Source organism: Macrobrachium nipponense, chromosome 7 (genome assembly GCF_015104395.2).
Source record: "Macrobrachium nipponense isolate FS-2020 chromosome 7, ASM1510439v2, whole genome shotgun sequence".
Taxonomy (NCBI): Eukaryota; Metazoa; Arthropoda; class Malacostraca; order Decapoda; family Palaemonidae; genus Macrobrachium; species Macrobrachium nipponense.
Window position 1 is genome coordinate 40,901,536 of NC_061109.1, and position 9,230 is coordinate 40,910,765.

Genomic DNA, 9,230 nt, shown 5'->3' on the forward strand with positions numbered 1-9,230 from the left:
GTCAACCCGCGGTGGCGATCGAGCTGCAGGCCTGGTCGAGCGGTCTCACTGTGGAGAACGGCTGGTGCTGGTGGCCGTACCCGATCGCTCTCTGTGAGAGTGACGGTCAGGCGACCGGCGAGCTCCACTGTCACGGTGAGACCGGTGCATATCCTCACGGCTCGTCACGTCGCTGGTACCAGCCGTGGCTGGTGCCGGCGAACGGGGTGGACCTCTTCCCAGCCCAGCCCGTGGCCGGTCGTGGACCGTCACGTCAGCCCGGGTAGCCAGCTGGTCGCCGCGAGAGTGAGAGCTGGTCTGGTGAGAGTCACGTGAGCGGCTGTCACCAGTCTTCCGCTCCGTGCCGTGAACCTGACGCTGAGCTGGCTCAGAGGTCTGGTTCCTAGCTGCACGGTCGCTGGTGGTCGACCGTACACTCGGTACCTCTCGCGAACGAGAGGCCGAGACGGATCCTGCTGCCGTGGTCGAACCACTAACAGCAGGCGAGGAAGTACCGGTGTTAGCCGGTACCCCTCTGGTCCCCGTAGTCTTCTTCCTTGCGGAAGAAGAGACGGGCCCTGCTCCCGAAGGAGCAGGATGACCAGCGGAAGAACCCCCCGTCTCACCGGAGCGAGACGGGCCCTTAGAAGCTCCCGAAGGAGACTTCTTAGGGGGGGAGGAGGCGACCTTCTTCTTCTTAGGCTGTGAAGCCTTAGAAGATGAAGGGGGAGAGGCGGCAGACGACGACGACGACGAAGAAGACGATGAAGACGACGACGACACCTTCCTCCTCTTCCTCTTCTTCTTCGTGGCAGCTTCCTCAGGACCGACGTCAGATCTGTCATCCAGGGCGGAGCGGGGCTGCTGTTGCCAGAAGCAACAGGGCCCGGATGCACCTGTCCAGAACAGATCGGCATCGGGAGCAGCGGCGCCACGAACAGGAACAACGTCAGCAGGTGCAGGCATCACAGGAACAGCAGTGGAGACGGCAGGAACAGATACAGGAACGGCAGCAGTGGTCGGCAACATCACGTCCGTAAACAGCGGCTGGGGGCAGGGGTTACGGCAGGTACGGCAGGCTGTACAGGCAGACCAGGTGGACGGACCAGCGGCACAGACATCCTAGGTACTGGTGGGAGGTCCAGGGGCGAGCTCTTCGGGCACACGAAGTCCGGTCGAGGCAGCACGGTAAACCCAGGCGGCGGCATCACACTCACCCGTGGTACGGCGATTGGCCCCTGCACCGATGTAGTTGGTGTAACAGAGACCGCGTGCGGGGTGTACACCAGGTGAGGAGGTGAAGCATAGCCAGGAGTTGACAGGGTCGTGGTAGTGGTCGTCACCGTAGCGTGCGTGACTGCCACAGAGCCAGCGAGATGGTAGAGCAGCCCCTGGACACTCGGCACGCCCTGCAGACCCAACGATGCCCACACCTGTCCGAGGTCGTCCTTCGCGGGCAACAGCACCTGAGGAAGCAAAGGTCGAGGGTGATTAGCAGGATCCACCTCTACCCGTCCGTGCGATGTAGACGAACGGATAGAGGACCCAGAGTACAAACTCAACGTTAGGGGTATCTCGCGCCGCCTCCACACTCGACAGATCGGGTAAGGAGATAAGGACCTTAGAAACCCCCCCCGAAGGGGAAGAAGGCCACCAAGCGTGGGAGGGCTGAGCGGGGCGGCAGGAAAGAAGCACGAAGTGTCCGTAACCAAAGGAGTCGCGGGCGGAGAGCTCTTCCGACGACTCCTTTGCAGGCCTTCGCTTCTTCCTACCTTCGTACAAGCCCCACTGCGCCTCCGACCATGACATACATACTTCACAGGGCTCAGCTCGGGTACATTCGCGGCCCCGACACCGAGCGCACAAAATATGGGGATCAATTTCTGGGAAGGAGCGGAACTTGCCGCATTTACGCCCTTCGGTACCCGGGCACAATCTCCGGAGGGTAGCGGGGCGTGGAGACTCCATAATTGATCAGATTAATAATAATAATGATGAAAAGAGGAATGATTGTACTTACATTGTTCACTCAAACACAAACACAACCATACAACCAAGGGAAAGCAAACGACGAGAAGCGGGCAGAGAGCGTAGAACACACACGTCCACTCGCTGTGAGGCCGAAAGCAAAAAAAGTGATTTGTTTACCTCCCAGTCGCGCGCGCCTGTCGGACAAGCAGTTAACTACCGAACCCCTTGTTCGAAAGCTTACGACCTATCCAGCTGCCGCTAGTACCTTCCTATTGTAAAAGGACCGAAGGTTTGTATGCCGTGTCGGAACAACCAGGTCTTAACAATAGGATAGACTTGGTGGGAGCTACAATCATCCTAAACTGGCTGCGAATTATCTCCCAGGATGAAGAGATGTCCACACCTCTCAAATGTAACACCAACTTGACACCACCCTGTAGCCCCTGATAGCAGAAACAGAAAGGCCTTTCTCATCCTTGAGGAAGACCAAAAAATCTGCTATACACTGAGAGGTTTTGAGTGGAGAGAAACCCCATCGATGACACCAATCGCAGTAGATTGCCCATTTCCCCTGGTAAACTGCTGAAGAGGACCTCCTGAGGCAACTGGACATATGTCCCGCTGTTCCCTGAAAAAAACCTCTAGCTCTGAGGATATACTTGATAGTCTCCATCCGTGAAGAGACAGGGATTCTACAGACTGGTGGAATCTTTCAACGTGAGGCTGGCAAAGAAGCTGCCACCATGGGGGAACCTCTCTTGGAATCTCTGACAGAAGGGACAGAAAGTCCTGGAACCATTCTGCTTGGGGCCACAGAGGAGCTACCAAAGTCATCCTTAGATTTTGAGAACTCATTACCCCGTCCAGAACTTGATGGATCAGGCAAAACGGAGGGAAGGCATACACCTTGAGGTTGTCCCAAGGTTGTAAGAAGGCGAACTCTGCCAGAGCAAGAGGATCCGGGACCAGCAAACAGTAAACATGATATTGTTATGATACAATAAAGTTTGTTCATACTTACCTGGCAGATATATATATAGCTGTATTTTCTGAAATCCGACAGAATTTTAAAAACTTCCGACACACGCAGTGGTCAGCCAGGTGGTTAGTACCCATTCCCGCCGCTGGGAGGCGGGTATCAGGAACCATTCCCATTTTCTATTCATAAATTTTATTTCCACTGTCCCCTGAGGGGAGGTGGGTGGGTACTTGATTATATATATCTGCCAGGTAAGTATGAACAAACTTTATTGTATCATAACAATATCATTTTGTTCATGAAACTTACCTGTCAGATATATATATAGCTGAATCCCACCGTTGGGGGTGGGAAGGGACAGAATACAAGGATTTTGGGAAACAAATGCATGCAGATGATTTACATCTTGGTTCCACCTGTTAGCATAGCTGGCTTCGTGGTTACTGCCACGTAAGTCTGCTTGTGCTACTAGAGTTGCCAGCGAGGTAGAGACCTATATAGCTGGTGCACTCCAGATGATCTGTCAACAGGGGCGAGACCACGACGTGACTAGACCATATTGACCATACCATGAGGGTTAAGAAGTAAAATAAAATAATATATATAATATATATATATATATATATAGATATATATATATATACTATATATATATATAATCACCACCTGGACCAACCTAGCCAAAGTTAAGGTGTTTTAACTAAGGCTTAAGAGTTAAGAAGTCGTCGTTGTCGGCGATAACTCAACAACTAAATTAAGAGCTCTTCCTACCATTTTCTACAGGACAGGATGAGTGGTACTTCTTGCCCCCAAGATTGTGTCTGCAGACACGTATGGCCCCTAGCGAGCAGCAGATCTCATATGCCATCTTCACATCTCGCAGGGAGTGTGAAGTGAACACAGAGTTGCTTCGCTAAAACATATGGTACTTCAGGATGTTGCGAGTGCCATGCTCTGTTGAAAGCTTCCGAGGCGCGCCCTCACCTCGTGAGCATTCAGATAAAAAGATTTCAAATCTTTGTGCAAACAATATGAAGAGGGCATTTTTGAAAAGAACTCCTTAACACTAAAGCCAGGGTGTTCTTCAAAATGGGCAAGTCTGGTCTTTTTCGGAACACTGCAGATTGCCCGAATGACTTCGACTTTCTTGAGTCTTATGTAGATAAAACTTGAGAGACCCGACAGGGCACAGGACTCTCTCTGGCTCCTGCCCACTAACTTGTGCCATCCTTGCTTCCAAGCTCCTGGCCCGAGGACATAACGGGTTTCCATTCTTAGGCCACAACGGAAGGCTTAGAGAGCACACTGCCTTGTGTTCTCTAAAGCCAAAACTTGTGACGATGGCTTACAATCTCACTAACCCTCTTTGTCGTATCTAGGGTGGTTAGAAGAAGGCCTTCCTGATCACATGCAAGAAGTTAACAGGTAGGAGAGGTTCGAATGCTTTGACATCAAGAACTTCAGACTACGTCTAAGTTCCATATTGAAAGCTTCGATCTGGACATACACCGTCAGTCCGTCTGTACTAAAGTCAGGTGACTGACCAGTTGACCAGTCAGACGAATCAAGGACAGCAAGGCTGTACCCTGAAGACCATAAGGCACTATTCTTCGCTGAAGGATGATGTGCCTGGACTGCCTGGGCGATTCAATCTAAGCAAACCTTGGGGGTGTATCAACGCACCCAACGTCGTCAGTGAATCAACTCCTGAGCAACTCCTGACTCGAGCTTCTAGTGCCAGGAGAAAGGAGCGAGGAGCCAAAAAAGGAAACGATTCAGTCCCGAAGGAAGAATGCTGACAGTCCAACCTGGTCTCATGTTACACGATCATCGGGGGTGTATAAACGCAACCGACTTGTCAACAAGAAACTCAGGGCTACTATATGTCGCCTGATCTCGCACGAGTGTCTGACTCCGAGAAACAGGCTGAGAACCAAGTAGATGGTGAGCGAGTTTCGAGATTCCACAGAACTCAAAGATCGTGAAGGGCTTTGTTGTTTGACAGAAGCAAATCTCGATCCGAGCCCAAAGGCCGTCAACAACATATTTGCGTATTCTTTAATAGTTGTGACTGCCAGCTTATCCCATTCTTCAGACGGAAAGGGAAGACGGTAATCTTATTCCTGTCAACATCTCGATAGTCTGAACGTAGTCAGACTCAGAGTGGAGAGGTTATAGGTACAATTCGAGTTAGAGTAGACCGACTCTTTCGGAAGAGAAAAGCGGTTCCTTGAAAAGTGAACTACTAGGAAGGACGTGACCTCTTGTGAATTCCAGGATCCTGAAGGCCAACATGGGGGCGATCAGTGTCATTGTCGCTCCCTGTGACATCATAAATCCTCTTATTACATTTCCTAAGCGATTGAAAAAGGAGAAAAGAGACTAAACATCCATCCCCGTTCAATCTCATAGGATGGCGTTTAATGGTACCGATCCCGGATCGAGAATAAGGGAGCAGAGAAGAAGACGCCTCTTCGTCCTCAACATATCGAAGAGAAAAATGAAAGGGCGTCCCTAAAGTCTCCACAACTCTCAACATACTTCTAAAGAAAGATTCCACTCGGAAGTCAGTAGTTGCTGCCATCGATCGAGACGATTCGTACGGACTTTTGCAATCCTGTAACGAACCTCTAGAGGATAGTTACATTCTACGCCTGTTGTTATAATAGGCTCTTTCTCGTAAACTCGAACAGGGACCGAGAGAAGATACTTCTTAAGATATGAGAGAGCTGTGGAATATCAGAGTTGATCTGGACCACTGGTTCCAAAAACTCGTTTAGAGGACTGGAGGGACGACCAAATTGCTTCTACTTCTTTCAGATTAAGATCCAGGACATCTGAAACCCTATCCAGATGTCCGGCACCTTCTTTCTATCACCTCAGGTGATAGACGCACCGAGAGATGTTCAGAATCATTCCTAGATCTTGAATACTATTTCAGTTCCCGGTAGGAAAAACTGTGGAGGTCTGAATTGCAGTCTATTCAGGGAAACAAACTTCTTCAGGAAGGAAAGGGTCCCCAGCAAGCTCATCCATTCCCTCCCCGAGTATGCTTACTTCCCTAACAAGGCTGCGCTTTGCCTAAGCAGGAGAGCATATAAAAGTGCAATGTTGCGGTAGACTCGTAGTTCTATTACCGCTGCGGTAAACAAGAGCACCGAAAGGATTAAGAGAGTATCTCTGTTGAACATAGTAAGGCAAAACGAATGCAATGTTTATTCATTCACGTAAGAAATCCCCTCAATCTTAGGCTAAAGTCCGTGATTGTAGGACAGAGATACAGTTAGTCAGTCAATCCCGCAGGAGAGACGTCACCGCCAGCACAGAGATACGGTTAGTCAGTCAATCCCGCAGGAGAGAGAGACGTAACCTCATGACAGCGCACGAGCTGGTACTGGCTCGGTTGGACTGGAGGACAGACACAGCTTACGAACGTCATCTCTTAACTTTATGTCTGGGTTGCCAGCTACCCTATTCTACGAAGAAATAGGTCCGTTATTTTTTTAGCAGAAAGAGACTCTCAAGCTGGTATATTTAAGCGAAACAGAAAACGCTAAATATACAGATCCGTTTGTGTCGTCAGAACACTACCATACAACGGTAAAAGATAAATCGGAAAATCCTGGAAGGCTGCAGGGAGTAACGATTAAATGTCTGTCCTTAAAATAATAGACAATAGACCTCTCGGTTGCCATCTGAAGAGGTAACTACAGCAAGCGTATATGACTTGTACCAACCAGTAGTAAAATAACGCAAGGCAAAATATGATATTATATTACAATAAAGTTTGTTCATACTTATCTGGCAGACATATATATAGCTGAATTCGGAAATACAGCTACATACATATCTGACAGGCAAGTTTCATGAACAAAACTTAGAGAATCGAAGCAGACAGCTCAAGCTTCTTATGTTACTGGACATAAGCGGTCATTGACGTAGTCTACAAGTCTATTTCTTGTACGAGTCTGCGAATGATGAATAAGAGCTCTTCCGAATCTTGTCAATAAGAGCTTATCCGCTTACGCAATATAAAGTTAATGAGATGTTTGTCAATGAGAACTAACCCATTTACGGGACAAAGAGATATTTTGTCAATGAGGGGATACCCACTTACTTGACAAAACGATAGTATATTGTCAATGGGGGCTTTATTGGCAGTATGGCAAAGGAAGTCCTGTCTTGCGCTTTCCTGAAGAGCGTCCTCTTGATGAGTGCTTATGCAAGAATCCTACCGAAAGTAGTCGAGCGTCATGACGTGTAGGACGTCGAGCTTTTACATAACCCGTAACTGCCTTATCACAAAGTCTTGACTGCGGTAGAGCAAACTCCATCCACCTATGCGAAAAGCAATATTAAATGACAGAGACCTCTTGAATTCACGAAACCCGATGTCTTGCTGGGTTTCGAAGAAGAAGTTGTCTGTTCACTTTAAGCTTCCTCCAAAGCACTGCCTACTTCACATTCTTTGCAGGTGAGGTAGAAGGTATCACCGAAGGTAGAGGTAAAAATTCTTTAGGCCCAAATCTGAAACAAGAGCTTTAAGAGTTCAACAGAAACGTTCAGCCAGGCGACACACCTGGCGTGTGCTGCTGCACGCTCGGCGTCCACTGGAGCGCGCTCAGCGTCCTCTGGCGCGCGCTCGGCATCCTCTGGCGCGCGCTCGGCTTCCACTGGCGCGCGCTCGGCGTGCACCCATGCGCGCCTGGCGTGCATACGAGCGTCCCGTCCAAGTCGAGAGGGAACGCCTTCTTATTCTGACAGAAAAAAAAGCTTGGAAGTCCGCTCTCAAAAGCTTCCTGCTACTATGACTTCTTTTACGTATTTCTCGGTGGAAAGACGGACACGAGTTCAGGCGACGTGAAGCGTCCTCTTCTATAAAGCTTCTATTTAGAGGGCGCGAGTCCTTCCGAAAGCTCCAACCCCTGCACGGGGAGGACGCTTCGGAGGACGAGAAGCAATCCTTCAGGATTCGCGCACGCACTTTGGCAGTCTGGGGATTTTCATCAGAAACTGCCGAAGGCACGCCAGATCGGTGGGGGTTCCTTGTAACCCTCCTTAGGCTTTCGACATGCTCCCTCCCCGGGTCCTGGGAGTCAAGCAGAGGTCCCGGCCTAGAGGCGAAACGATGCCGATCTGACGCACCCTCCACTACACAAGGGGTATCACTGCACTTCTGCACTTCACTTTTGCTCTCTAAAGCAAGCACTTTTGATTCTAAGTTACGAATCGAAAGAGTATCAGAGAAAGGGCAATTCCTCTACAGACACTGTTTTAGGGCCCGAAGGCAACACTACATGGTTAGGAGTAACAATTACAGAAGTAGCACTCTTCACAGCAATGAAGGAGAGCGAGCACCTCTCGTAGACATATTCATAGCCCGTAGGCCATACTACAGGGTTAGGCAAAATAAAGTCTACAGGAAGGTTAGCAGGTTCACTACCCTGAGTTTTGTTACTGATTAATTGCGTACATACGAATCATACGTCTTCCTTACGGAATTAGACATGTTTACTGATTAATTGCGTACATACGAATCATACGTCTTCCTTACGGAATAGACAAAGTCTGAAACTCCTTACATGACAAATCTCAACAAAGAAGCAAGACCCATACCCCTCGTACATACCAAGTGCGGATCTACCGAAGCTTTCGGTAGCCACACCCTATCTTTGCAGACAAACAACCCGTCTGAAACTAGCCTAACTGATTCAGATATCTTACGCAAAAATGAATCAAATTCAAATCAATTTAAGATAGCGTATGCCTAGCCACAAATCCAAGTAAATAAATCAAAAGACAATTAGGATACTTAGCGGCAATGAAGTTTCCAAAATCCTATGACAGAGGTACTGAAAACAGGTGTTTTCAGCACCAGCGACAGAAAAATTATGAATAAAAAATGGGAATGGTTCCTGATACCCGCCTCCCAGCGGCGGGAATGGGTACTAACCACCTGGCCGACCACTGCGTGTGTCGGAAGTTTTTAAAATTCTGTCGGATTTCAGAAAATACAGCTATATATATATCTGACAGGTAAGTTTCATGAACAAATTCCAGTTTTCTGTTGAAGGGAGTTGAAAAAAGATCTAGCATAAGTCTCCCCCAATCTTGAAAAAGCCTGTCCACCTCAACCTGATGCAGAGACCACTACGGGCACAAAACAACTGGCTTGGAAGGAGAGCAAAGCGCAAGCGCCTACTCCCCAAGGCGGTTAAGGAAAAGACTGAAGCGTCACATGGTTCAATGCGTGGTCTCTGACCAGCTCGTATGTGCAGGTGTTGCCAGATCTCACAGATTC

At 48.9% G+C, this 9,230-nt stretch overlaps 1 protein-coding gene across 2 annotated transcripts in view; it reads right to left on the minus strand.

Moving 5' to 3' along the window:
- LOC135217386 (integrator complex subunit 6-like) overlaps positions 1-9,230 on the minus strand; it is a 96,416-nt gene that overhangs the window by 71,591 nt on the left and 15,595 nt on the right. The window lies entirely within an intron of this gene.